This window comes from Erpetoichthys calabaricus, chromosome 6, assembly GCF_900747795.2.
Source record: "Erpetoichthys calabaricus chromosome 6, fErpCal1.3, whole genome shotgun sequence".
Classification (NCBI taxonomy): Eukaryota; Metazoa; Chordata; class Cladistia; order Polypteriformes; family Polypteridae; genus Erpetoichthys; species Erpetoichthys calabaricus.
In genome coordinates this window covers 27568329-27582740 of record NC_041399.2, presented here as the reverse complement: position 1 = coordinate 27582740, position 14412 = coordinate 27568329, and the positions used below count along the sequence as shown (strand labels likewise).

General features: G+C 40.2%; 1 protein-coding gene across 1 annotated transcript in view; it reads left to right on the top strand.

Annotated features, from left to right (window-relative positions):
• The first annotated feature begins 777 nt into the window (after positions 1-777).
• The window catches only part of pkia (cAMP-dependent protein kinase inhibitor alpha), a 46790-nt gene continuing 33155 nt past the window's right edge, over positions 778-14412 (top strand). Inside the window, exon 1 of the mRNA XM_028803439.2 lies at positions 778-1555. The gene's annotated coding sequence lies outside the window, so the exon portion shown is untranslated. The remainder of the gene's footprint in view (positions 1556-14412) is intronic.

The window sequence follows — 14412 nt, the reverse complement described above, 5'->3', positions numbered from 1 at the left end:
GCAAATAAAAATCACATAAAAAAATACGCATGACATCTGAGCTGAAGACACATGGGAAACTTTGTTAGCTGGAAGAAGGTTCTGTGGTCTAATGGCACTAAAATTACATTTTTTGGCCAACAGACTAAATGCCATGTTTGAACACCGCATGTTATCATGAAATGCACTGTTGGGCCACCAAATTTTTAGTTTTGAGAAAAACAGATGCCTTTGTAAAGATACCATTGAGCTTTACCAAGCCCAAAATGGGCAACTGAGTAAAATTGACTGGCAAATTTGTTATATTTAGCATTTATCTGTTTGGCAGTGCACATTAAAATTCACAGTAAATATTATTCATTAGATGTAAGAGTATAATATATCAAATTTGCCAGTCAATGTTACCCAGGTACCCATGTTGGGCCAGGCAAAACCCAACTGCATCTTAAGAAAGGCATCTGTCTGAATATTAGGGTGGTCCAACACCACTTAATCTTTTATAAGTGCCTTTACAATCACAGTTTATCCCCTTAGGTATGGAAGTGAGTCATCGTTTCCAATCAGTTTCATCCAGATGCCCACGTTGAGCTGGGCAAAGGCAACAGTCTTGGCTCGACATGATGTAACTCCCTTTTTACAGGTGCAGGTTTAAAATGTGGAATATTGATTTTTTCCCCAACTAATCAATCAAGTTTAGTGATGCAAATTAACACAAAAAAATGCACAACATTTTGTCCTTCTATTAACGTTCAGTAAGTATTTGGTTTGCACAAGCCGGCTGTGTGAATAAGAACAAGTGGTTGACTGGAATAAAAAACGTAGCAACTTCAGGTTCGTGTGGCTTGAACCCAGTTTTGCACTTAGAGGATCTGGACACTCTTCATTCTAATTTGGATTTTAACGGCCAAAACATGTTAGTTTCCGTGAAAGGCTGAGTGCAATTCGATAAACTTGATTTCCCAATAACTCTCTCTCTCTTTGTTGTTCTTTATTTTTCCCTTTCATCCTTCATAGCATACCACCTATGTCTGAAAGCGCTGAAGTCATCGAGAGGTCGTATCGTGGTCTTTTGTATTACTGCTTCTCAATTCAGGTGGACCTACACGCATTTTTAATCCGTTCCGAGAACTTCAGCCCCAGTATCTCCTGAGCCAAACATATAAAGAAAGAAATGCACTCTTGTGCCACAAATGTGCGATAGAAAACCGAGAGCGGAATCCGGCATGACATCACTGGGAAGGCAGGAAAGCAGTTGCTAAGGATGGATTCCTGATGCGGAGAGGACAGCGCGCTTGACGAGCGGGGGTTGCTTTCTTTCCTCCGTTTCAGTGATTACAGATCTCGGCGGTGGCAGCAACAAAGGAGCATCGGACCTGATAGACTCAGTCCGCCGTCAATAATTAATTCTGGATCGCATATCAGGAACAACGTCTGACAAATGAATGAAGAAAAAAAGAGGCTGCCTTTATCTGAAATGATGTAACGCGCCTTTGTTGCCGCGTTCTTCGTCCCCCGGCTTTCGCACAATGTAAATACTCACGAGCCGCACGCAAAGATCTAACGCATCAGTGCACAGGTGAGTCTTATCTGAAGTTACCTGCACGCGTGCGGCGATGGGCTTTGGGTGTGTGTATATATGTATGTGGAGGGAGGAACAGAGTGTGAGGCGGGGGGATTCGTTTTTTCTTTGTGTGGCACTTCTGCTGTTGCATCTGATTGTTCTCTCTTCCCATTTAACTGTACCTGCGGTTTGACGTGAAGATACTCCAGTTCCTCGGTAGTCGCATGTCACGAGTCAAATCGATTTTCTATAAATTCGCAAACGGGCTTTCAGGTTAGGTGTGCGGGTCACCGCGGTACCATAGTCGTGTGATTATAATCTTGTGTCAGCCTGAAAAAAAGAAAGTCTTGATTTGATAGTGCCTACCACTGGAAAGGTTGCACCGTTCTGAAACCAGGAAACAGCGTGGAAATGCAGATGTCTTACTGCTGTAGGCCATACTGAGCACTGCATGAGCACAGAAGAGCGACTCTCGAGATTTGAGGCAGAAGCCGAGCCTGAGCCAAATGCCCCGATGTCGTTTGATGAAAAGCTTTTGCTGAGTAGAGACGTGTTTTGTACTATAGGCGACCCGTCCTTTGTTGGGCTCAGTAGGGTTATTAATAAAGTGCTGAAATGTATCTTTAAATAATCGAAAATAAAAAAAAAGCGGAAGAAAAAATCCGTATTGCTGTTACTGAGATACATGTGCTGTCTCTTGATATATATTTCAGTGGAGCTGTTTCCTTTTAGAGCTCACAAATTAGTTTGGGCCTTATTCAGAAGATTTCAGTTTGGGATGATGCCTGGTAAGGCAACTGGAAAATTCTCCACTCCACAAAAATGGAAGGGCTTTTGGATATACTTTAATTAGACATGTCATTTTAATAGATATAGAAAGATGCATTTCAGACTCATTAGTCTTGAAATCTGTCTATTGATTGATCAATATAGTGCCTTCACCACTTAATATCCATCAGTTGTGCAGTGCCCTTCACAGCTGTCATTTTATCAATAGGTTCATGGATCAACTGATTAACTCACTCACTCACTCACTCACTCACTCACTCACTCACTCACTCACTCACTCACTCACTCACTCACTGTCATATCTATCTATCTATCTATCTATCTATCTATCTATCTATCTATCTATCTATCTATCTATCTATCTATCTATCTATCTATCTATCTATCTATCATATAGTGCCTTTCATATCTATCTATCTATCTATCTATCTATCTATCTATCTATCTATCTATCTATCTATCTATCTATCTATCTATCTATCTATCTATCTATCTATATCTAGTGCCTTTCATATCTATCTATCTATCTATCTATCTATCTATCTATCTATCTATCTATCTATCTATCTATCTATCTATCTATCATATAGTGCCTTTCATATTTATCTATCTATCTATCTATCTATCTATCTATCTATCTATCTATCTATCTATCTATCTATCTATCTATCTATCTATCTATCTATCTATCATATAGTGCCTTTCATATCTATCTATCTATCTATCTATCTATCTATCTATCTATCTATCTATCTATCTATCTATCTATCTATCATATAGTGCCTTTCATATCTATCTATCTATCTATCTATCTATCTATCTATCTATCTATCTATCTATCTATCTATCTATCTATCTATCTATCTATCTATCTATCTATCTATCATATAGTGCCTTTCATATCTATCTATCTATCTATCTATCTATCTATCTATCTATCTATCTATCTATCTATCTATCTATCTATCTATCTATCTATCTATCTATCTATCTATCATATAGTGCCTTTCATATCTATCTATCTAAAAGCTGATGTATTCAAGTTAAATGACTCCATTGGCTCACCATGCTGGTTTTGTTTCAGCTCATTTCTCAGTTTCCTTTACTGCTTGCTCTTCATGACCCTTATTCCATACTCCTCATTGTGCCTATAAATACTGTGGTTCTGATTCTATTTGTGGCTCACATTTAATTTTGTTTGAATGTATTGCTAGAGTTTTTAATTCTGGTTCATAAAGTCCCCATGTGTCTTCTGGTTGTCATTTCAACCCATTTATCACTTAGAGGCCGGTGCCTGTTGTTAATTGAACTTTGTACCTAATTAGATGGCCTAGTCTCAGAAAAGCCAGGCATGCATTGCAGTTTGTGTTTTACGTCTCTAAGAAATATAGTCCGATACAGCTTATATTAAAGACATTAGTCAAAAGAAATGTATCTTTAATCGTATTTTATTTATCTGTTTAATCTTAACATAATGCTGCTGTATTCTGTGGTGTGGCCTCACAGCTGGAGAGAGGGAGGCGATGGTGTGGTTGGGGTCTGGAGGTCTAGTGGCCCAGCCGTTGGGCCTTCTGTCTCATAACTCATATGATTTTGGTCCAAATCTTAGCCTGCCTAATCTCTGCCTGTACTGACTTTGCACATTCCCTACTTGTACCTCAATGTGTACTTATTTCAGGACTGTCTCCTTGCATGATGACTTTAAATTTTCACAAATAAGCAATTGTAAATGGGTGACTAAGTGTGCCCAACGATGGACTGGTGCTATGACCAAGTTTAGGTGCAACCTTGTGCTCCTTGTTGTTGGAACAGACCATGGCTCTACACTACTCTGAATTGGGTTAAGCAGGTCAGAAAGTAAGGTCTGGCCTCAAGAAGCAACAACCAACCAGGGTTCTTGAGAACCCAGTCTGAAAATCTCTCCTGTATTGTCATATTGTAAAGCGTTTTGTGATGCTTCTCGGGAGGTATACACTGCACTAGACGTAAGAAGGGCATATAAATGGAAACATGCTTTTGTTGAGGGCCTGAAAATAACATAGAATCCAGTTCATGTTGACTGGAAGCTGAGGCCTAGCTTGGTGGTAGTGGGCACAAGGCAGAACCCTCCTGTAGATAGAGTGCCAGTCTACCCAAAAGAGCTTAGCCTCTCACACAGACACCAGCAAGGCCACTGTAGAATTGCCAGGGAAGGTAACAAGTACATCTGTGGAAATGTGGGAGGAAAACTAGAGTACTGGAGGGAGATACTTGATTTAAAGCCACAAGGCTGAATGCATGAGGCAGAAGTGCTAACCACTGTGTCACTGGCATGAAAATGTAGAATTCATTAAAAGTACAGAGTAGCCAAATGGCATCTTTATTGATTTTTCCGACTGTAAAACTAGTAAATGGATAGCAGCTGTTAATGAACTCCTCTCCTGCCTTTCCATCTTGAATGAAGCATTGTCTACTTGGTATAAAGCTCAAGGGACAGTGAAAAGAAGGAAGACATTCACGATGCTCTGTGAGCCAGAAGTGGCTTAGACCTTAATGCAGTGCACTGAGTGCTAGTTTATTAAAGTGAGAGTTTGTGGATTTCCGTTGAGGTTTGGCTCATTTCTCACCTCAAACTAGAAAGGCAGCAATATGAGAAGTGTGGCAGCAATTTGAAAAAGTAGTTTTATTCAGCAGGGTGGCACTGTGGGCAGTACTGGCACCTCACAGGTCGAGAATTTGGGTTGGTATCCCACACTCCCTCATTATCTGTTTCTCACAATGTGCTTGTGTTTTCCTCAGTTCCTGTCCGATTTTCTCCCGTTATTTCCAAAGATGTGCAGGTTAAGTTAACTGGTGAATCTAAACTGGTCCTGTGGGGCTACATGTGTGTGATTTGGTACTTCAATAAACTGAGCCATCGAGGGTGGAAGACAATCCTGGCAACAGTATATGCAAGACAGGAACCAACTCTAGACAGAGCGCCAGTCTATCTTAGGGCTGTCTCTGGTGAATATCCACACAAGGTCTCCTTAATACTGAATGTCTTTGGGGACATTTGAGGAAAATCGGAGTGAGTGGAGAAAAACTGACCGACAAAAGGGAGAACTTCCAAAATCCACAAAGACAATGAGCAGTTGTGATTTTCAAATCCAGGACGCCAGGTATGTAACCAAGCAACGTAATGAAGCACCACCCAGCCATTTCATAATAAATGATGCACAATATACTTATACTTACACAAATATCAGGTTTGCCCCATTTTGCATGTGGAGGCATTGTCTGAAATTGTTACCTATTCACTCTACAATAATAAAGAGAGACATTCTGCACTAGTTTAATGGCTGGAAGGAGTTTACTCGTTGCCCCTGTTTTTTGGTTGGTTTCCTTTCACGTTTTATAGCCGTGCTTATTACGTTACATTGCAAGGTTAAGTTAGTCTGATGTGAGTAAATGGAGGTGTGGGAGAGAGTGTGCCCTACATTGGGCTGGAATTCCGGCCACAGTGGGTTACTGCCATGTGCATGAAGCTATCAGTATAGGCTCTGGATTCCATAAACCTCTGTTGGGCCAGGCTGGATGCTGAAACATTTTAACTTCTTAAAAACAGTATTTTTCTCATTTCTTTGCCATGTGTAAGTTTGTCAAGGAGCTGGTGGTGGATTTTAGGAGGCCTATGCCCCTCGTGGACCCTGTGATCACCAGAGGTGACTGTGTGCAGAGGGTTCAGACCTATAAATACCTGGGAGTGCAGCTGGATTATAAATTGGACTGGACTGCCAATACTGATTCTCTGTGCAAGAGAGGATAGAGCCGACTATACTTCCTTAGAAGGCTGGCGTCTTTCAACATCTGCAATAAGATGCTGCAGATGTTCTATCAGACGGTTGTGGTGAGCGCCCTCTTCTATGCGGTGGTGTGCTGCGGAGGCAGCATAAAAAAGAGGGACGCCTCATGCCTGGACAAACTGGTGAGGATGACATACTCTATTGTAGGCACGGAGCATATCAGTTTGACATCCGTGGCAGAGTGACGGGCACTGAGCAGGCTCCTGTCAATCATGGAGAATCCACTGCATCCACTGAACAGTATCATCTCCAGACAGAGGAGCAGCTTCAGCAACAGACTGCTGTCACCGTCCTGCTCCACTGACAGACTGAGGAGATCGTTCCTCCCCCACACTATGTGACTCTTCAATTCCACCGGGGGGGGGTAAACGTTAACATTATATAAAGTTATTGTTTGTTATACCTGCATTTTTATCACTCTTTAATTGAATATTGTTTTTTATCAATATGCTGCTGCCGGAGTATGTGAATTTCCCTTTGGGATTAATAAAGTATCTATCTATCTATCTATCTATCTATCTATCTATCTATCTATCTATCTATCTATCTATCTATCTATCTATCTATCTATCTATCTATCTATCTATCTATCTATCTATCTATCTATCTATCTATCTATCTATCTATCTATCTATCTATCTATCTATCACATTCAGTACTATGTATGGAATACTGCATATACAATAGTTTACATATAACAATCAGCCACAACGATAAAACCACCTGCCTAATATTGTTTAGGTCCCCCTTGTGCTCTGACCAGTTGAGGTCTGGACTCCATAAGACCTCTGAGGGTGTCCTGTGGTATCTGGCACTGAGACACTAGCAGCAGATCCTTTAAGTCCTGTAAGTTGTTCAGTGGGCCTTCATGGATGGAACTTGTTTTCCCAGCGCATCCCTCAAATGCTCGATTAGATTGAGATCTGGGGAATTTGGAGGCAAAGTCAACACTTCGAACTCTTTGTCATGTTCTTCAAGCCATTCCTGAATATTTTTTGCAGTTTAGCAGGGTGAAGGAGGACACTACCATCAGGGAATACTGTTGCCATGAAGGGGTGTATGTGGTCTGCAACAAACTTTAGGTAGGTCATACGTGTCAAAATAACATCCACATGTTTCCCAGCAGAACACTGCTCATAGCATCACACTGCTTTCATTGGTTCGCCTTCTTCCCATAGTGCATCCTGCATTCATCTCTTCTCCAGGTAAAAGACGCACACCCACCTAGCTGTCTACATGACCCAGAAGAAAATGGGATTAATCAGATGAGCAATCACAATTTGGTCCTTCTCGAAGTTTCTCACATCCTTATAATTGCCTGTTTTTCCTTCTTCTTCCAACACATCATCTCCAAGAACTGACTGTTCTCTTGCTGCCTAGTATCCCACCCCTTGACAGGCACCATTGTAACAAGATAATCAATGTTGTTCACTTCACCGGCCATTGGTTTTAATGCTGTGGCTGATCAGAGTATAAAGGAATCTCGGTGTGCACGCATCCTTAAAAATCTTTTGCAGGACCATATGTGGCTAAAGTTTTCTCAATCTGTTGTGGCCACCAGGGAAAAAAATAATGGATTCATTAATCATTTTCTTACTGTTAGGTAAAAATTTCCCCCATTGCCAACGTTAATTGTTACAGACAATTTTTATACATTTGACCACATCTCTTTCCAAAAAGGCCTTTGTCAAGGAGGTCTCCTGCTCCTGCTTGTTAGAAATAGTTCTGTCATTAGCCTGTTATCTTATTGTCATTTCTATTCAATCTTTCCTGATTTACTACATGCTGATGCTATGTAAGAGCAAACATCTAGGATTACTTGAGGGTCTATTATTCTTGCAATATGAACATTCAGACATGGTTAAAAATGGAAAATAGGTTTCTGGTTTCTATCATTTGGTGAGATTACTAATCTAGCCAGTTGAGTCCAAGTACAATATACAGTATGCTGCACATGTGCGGCCACATTTTGAATACTTTGTGCAGCTGTGGCCACTTACATATGACAGGAATATACTGGCATTAGAAAGTATTTAGAGCTGAGCAACCATATGGAAGGATATAATATTTTAAGGAATGATTAAGAGACATAGATCTAAAAATGAAAAGTTAAGAGAAGACTCAGAGGATGGATTAAAACAATCTCTCCATATATTCCTGTATTATTGTACTTGCTTAAGCCTATGTCACATTACACAACTTTTTCTCATGGACAGCCGCAGTTGCTGCACCATGTCACATTTACCAACTGAGCAGTGATTGTCCAGAACAGTTGTGCTTGCTCTTGTTTTCTGACAGCCAATAGCATTCTGTGTGACGGAGCCGGTGCTGTTCGAAGTGTTAACAGTCGCAGTGAGTTCAGCAGCAATCTCCACCCTTTATTTCTTTTTTTCCATTCTGTTATGGAATGGAAAACGTAAAAAAAAAACATCAAACATATAAACTTTTTTCTATGTGTGAGATCCACAGTCCTTGTGCTTACTGATGGAGCCAGCGATGTATTGGTGTTTTGTGAAGGGTTAATGGCTGTGGTGTGTTCAGCCTCCTCGTCGCAACTTTCTCTGCATTGTACTGCTGGCTGAATTCTCATGGGTTCTCATCTCTCACACACAAAGAGCCTGCCCCTGTGACCGAAAAGGAAATCAAACCTGTTCGATTTTATCCCAGCCAGTCACAGACACATTTGTTAGGTATGCCAGATTAGATGACTGAATTCACGGGATTGTGGTACCGACTAGCTAAGATTATGTCTGCTTCCTTGTCACTCTCTGACTCATCCTCCGGCATTGGCAACAGAACTCTTTCAAAGGTTTGCTGTGCTATGTCATGTTGTGACATTTCTTTTATCTCTTACCCCTAAAAAACTTGTAAATACCTCCATAATATGTGACAAAATGGAAATGTCACTGTAACAAACATATAAAAATACAGAACAACTTTGTAAAAAGCATGTTTTGTTTGAGTGTTCTTTATAAATAAAGCACCTAAATTGTGCATGTAAAAATACAGACACTTTACCGATTTGGTTTAGGTAAATACATTTTCATAATAAAATAATTTTAAACTATTTTGGCATATTTTTTTAATTAAATTGTTGTGAATGAATAGTATGGAGTGTAGGAGAGAGAGTGTGATTTATCATTGCCACCCATAGGGATGCCAATAAATATTGGAAATGGAAAGTGAATTTAGTTTCCGTGGCTTAGCATGCTAAGATTTGCTTCTTAGAACGCAGCAGCTTTGCTGTGCCTCACAGATCTGAGTTTGCTGCGGTGGGTTGACACCCTGCCCAGGATTGGTTCCTGCCTTGTGCCCTGTGTTGGCTGGGATTGGCTCCAGCAGACGCCCGTGACCCTGTGTTCGGATTCAGCGGGTTGGAAAATGGATGGATGGATGGATGGATGGAAAGTGAATTTTAACTTGCCACCCAGAGACAGTTATAATAAAGGTAAGAAATGTTGCTCAGTTAATTAATTATTAGTTCTGCCTTGTTACAATGCCAGTAATTGATTAAATAATTTGGTAAGACTCCTACTTTATTACCTTACCTTTGTCTGCAGTAGGAGGTGATCTCCTGCCTTTAGTCTGATATCAAGGTAACTGAAGCACACTTGTTTTAAGAAACGGAATGATACAATTTTTTGTTAAACACAAGGATTATAGAAATATCATAACTGTATATATATATATATATATATATATATATATATATATATATATATATATATATATATATACACACACACACACACACACATGCACACACGCACACACACACACACACAGTAGACCCCCACGAAGTTGCGGTTCAGAGTTCGTGGCCTCAGTCATTCGTGGATTTTTCCTTGGAACCTATCTAATAATTATTAGCGGAAACCGCAAATATCCTCCGCAATTTTTGTAGCTTTTATCGTGGCGATACTGCACTGTAGAGAGACCAGGAAGCAACTGTATTGGAAAACGTATCTTGGGATGATGAAAGTAGCCAAAAGAATTTGAAACTGAAACTCCCGGCAGTCCCTGCAGTGGCTCTGATTGGTCTTCTGCTGAGGGTGCTGGGGCTGTTGGGGTCAAAGGATGTCAGCGCGGCTTTTAAAAAGGGGGCTGGTTACCAAAAGCAAAAAAAAAGTTTTTGTAATTTGTGTTACAAGTTCCTGTCTGCCTGCCTTCTGTTGGTTTACCTGTACTTATTCGTTTTGTCTTGGATCGTTTTGTGCTTCTGGATTGTCTGCCATCTGCCTGTGTATATGAGGACTGTAAGTGGATTCATGGCCATTCTGCAAAGAAAGGAGCGCTCCTGAACCCATTCACCCGTCTTCACCATTTCAGGAACTAGCGGTAGGACTATCTTTATATTCCCATTCAACGTGCAGATCTCTGGATTATCTATTTTCATCATTACATTTCATCCGTTTCAGTTTTTCATGAAAGTTTTTCATGATTTACTCTGTGTGTTTTGTTTGTGCTTTGTTGTATTAAATGTGTGATCACTGTAAGGGGAACAGGGGTGGTATCGTTGTTTTCATTTATTTTATTTGTTTTCATTGCATTCTTTATTTGCTGTTTGATTACCGGTTTGCTTAGTTTTTGTCTCTGTTTGTGAGTGCGTGCGGGTCCGGCAAAGACTGGGTGCGTCCCTGGAATGTCCACCATAAAAATAAATTAATCGCCGTCTTCTTGACAGTGTGAATCTTAGTGGCACCGGACCACTACAGCGTTATTCATTTCTTCTTGCTGCTCATTGACTGTGTGATGCATCTCCAGCTGAGTGTTCTTGTGTTTTCCGTTAAATTCCCCTTAACCCTTAAACTGCCGCAACCATTTCCCAGTTGCATTTGCGAGCACACAGGAGCTGATCAGTCAGTGCTGTACATTCGTTGACCAGCCAGCTCATGACCACTGCCAGCCCCTTGTGAGCAGGGGGCTGAAGGCACCCCTAGAAGACACAGACGCTCCTCAAAAAAACCCTCTTAAAAACGCTCATAGACTATCTTCGCATTGCTCCCTTACTTGCTGGGATTACTTGCGGCTGCTGTGTCATGTGATATACTTCTCGCACGACACTATGCTTACTTAAAAGCCTGAACAGCACGTGTCATTTTTGGCTGATTGCTTCATTTCTCTCTCCTCCCCCAGACATCTGCTGCTCCTGTTGGGGGTCCCACTCCAGTTGTGCTCCCCTAAGATGTTTGCCTATTCTTTTAATCGATAACTAACTGCATACTGAGCTTGTTTTACTTCTGAAAGAAACATGTTTGTTTGAAGTGTATGAATAAAGTTCCTGTCTCTACAATCTCCTGTGATTCTGTGCAACTCTGTGACCCAAGCATGACACCCTCAGCACTGTAGCCTGACTGTCTCTGGGCACTATAGCCTGCCAGCATCAGCGCTTACCTCTGTGTGCTTGCATGCAGCCAGTTCAAGCGCAGTTAGCTCAGTGATTTCATCCATGGCGTCAGTTGTACCATGTACATATTGTTCCAGTAGTTTTTTAAATAGTTTTTACAGTTCATTAGCAGTGTGTAAAATGATCAGTGTTGCAGTAATTGTGATGCTCTTTGCATGAAAAAAGTGTTCCATTAAAATGTAACTTTTTCTTTGTGAATTGTGGCGTTTACTTGAAGTGCAGCAAAAAAAGTATTTGGTGTCCAGGGATGCATTAACTCCCAAGTATGTGGCAGTTTAAGATTTAAAGCCCCAAGATGCCGTCGAAACACCCTGCACCTTCTAAGGCTTCTGGCAATGAAAATGCGCTTGCATGAATTACAGTACATATAGTGGCAACATTGGTATTTTACATTCTAGCACTGTGGGAGACATAGCAGTACAGTACTGTGCAGTATACGGGTTTAGCTTTACTTTCTTTTTATTTAGGTAATGCATTAAGCTGAGTTTGAAATGAAATTAAAGTGCTTTGGGGGCATATTTAGGGTTTAAACTATAAAAATAGGCATATTTTTAACCACATCCAAAATTTGAAGTTTTTCACAATTCGTGGGTGCTCTAGGAATGTAACCCCCACAAATTTTGGGGGTGTACTGTATATATATATATATATATATATTGACATATAAGTCAGAACACAGTCAGACTAGACCGATGAACATATAACATAAAGAGTCTAGCTGTTTACTTACAATTTAGATTTCTGATTTATCTTGGCACAGATAAATAGGTTTAAGTGAAGGTGATGTATGATGTTTTATGGAGTTGTTGTTTTGTAGCTGTATTGGGTTTAAGTGGAGGATTCTTTTGTGTGTACTTTTTCTCTTTGCTCCATGTTTGTGGTGTTCTGTGATGCTGCTTCCTCAGCTTGCTTTTTGCAGTTAGGCCCTTTGCTGTGTCATCTGCACCTTCATTAGGAAAACCATTACTCTATCTGGCATAAGAGTTTAGATGCTGAAGTTTCCTTCTTCAAGTAAAGGCTACTGGAAGGCAGCTTTGGCTTGGCAGACTGAATCCATTTATTCATTTCAGCTTCCCAAAGAGAGAATGAGCAGCTCATCAGATTTTAATTTCAGAGAGATTGTTTCAGAGATTTGCAGTTACTTTTGGAGAGTGTGCTCAGGAATGCCCTGGGCAGAGTGTTGTTGGGATGCCAATGAGTGAACAACCTGAGAGATCCAGAGGTGTCCTGAATTACCCAGATGGGATGAGTGTTGGAACATCTCATGACTGGATTAAAGTCACTTCCAGTTACAACATCAATGTTGGCAAGTTCTTCTGTCTATTAGAGTTGTCATTCATTGATTTACAGCTTTTTGTTCTTGCTTTTGTCTATTTTGTACCTTTTGGCCCAAGACGTCTGCAGAGTGGCTTCTGCAAAGATGTCAGTTCAACTGTAATTTGCATCTTTGTTATTAGATGAAGTCTAGGCAGATTCTGGGACAAGTTGGAGTTCAGTCACTTAAATGCAAGTGGATAGCAGCTGGATGTCTGCTAAATCTGCTGCCTTACAGGTCTGGTGTTCCACTAAAGCCTAACAGAATGGGGAATGCAATGCCCACTTTGTCCTACAGAGACATACCTTGGGAACTGTATCCATGCTGTATCATATGACCCCATGAGAGCTGTCAACATGACATTATGGGTTGCTAGCAACTTGAGAGGTGAATGCATGGGTTAGTGTGTTTAAACACAATAATGGTAATCAGGCTGGCCATGGCATTTCACAACGTTTGAGTAAAAGCATAGTCTATGTTTGAACCGTTTCTCAATGACTGAGTCAACATTACAGGATTCAGGGTTACAGTTAATGGAAATTTAGAACATGAAATTTAGATACAAACATTTGATAAATACAGAACCCTTGAATATTTTTTAAGAAATTATTAAAAAAACTAGGCATCCAATCATTTTTATGGACCTTCCAGCTTCCAAATTCGCCCTTTTTTCTAATAATCTGAATCATGCTTTATTAGTTGAATTAAGACATACAATTCTTTATTTTTGGAGTTAATAGCCCAGAATTTAGAATAAGAGGGGCATCTAGGTAATTTAAAATGCCACTATGTATAACTATCCAGGGAAATTCATTGGTTTTGGTATACTTGTTAGTATAGTATATAGTGCAATTCTGAAAGAGGCCCCCGCACTTCATATTACAGTATATTTGTATTTGTATTCTTGATCATACCATGGCATACTGCAAAAAAAAGTGTGCAGCACAGCAATGCAGTGATTATCTCTTTCTGCATCTGATTTCCAAGCCTACCCATGGTCTGTATAGTGTTTGCACATTCTCATTGTGTCTGTATGTGTTTCATCTGCATGCTAAAATTTTCCTCCCAATGCCCAAAGAAGGGTGGATTACGTTGATTGACATTCCTAAATTGGCCTGATGTGGGTGTACTCCAATGTTAGGAAAAGGCACCCAAAAATATATATAATAATTAGGGATGTTCTGAACGATTGACCGCTGATCTAAAATGACCGATTTTTACTAAAAAAAGACTCGATCAGAGGTCAGTAAATTGGCCGATCACAAAAACTGATATTTCCTTCATTTCTAAGCATTATAGTAATTTAGCTGTATGCATGGTATTACAATAGTTGAACCAGTGTGCAAAACGAGGGCTACTTAAGTGTGCATCTCTCTCTCTTATTTATTTTTTTGCAGCAAACTTCCTGCAGTGTAAACAAAGAGCAGTGAGTGGTAGCTTGTTTTATCAGAGAACAGGAGATGATTGGAATAGCCCTTACATTAAAGAAAGTGGAGTAATAAACTGAGAAAAAGGAATTGGAGATGGTCTGAATTCA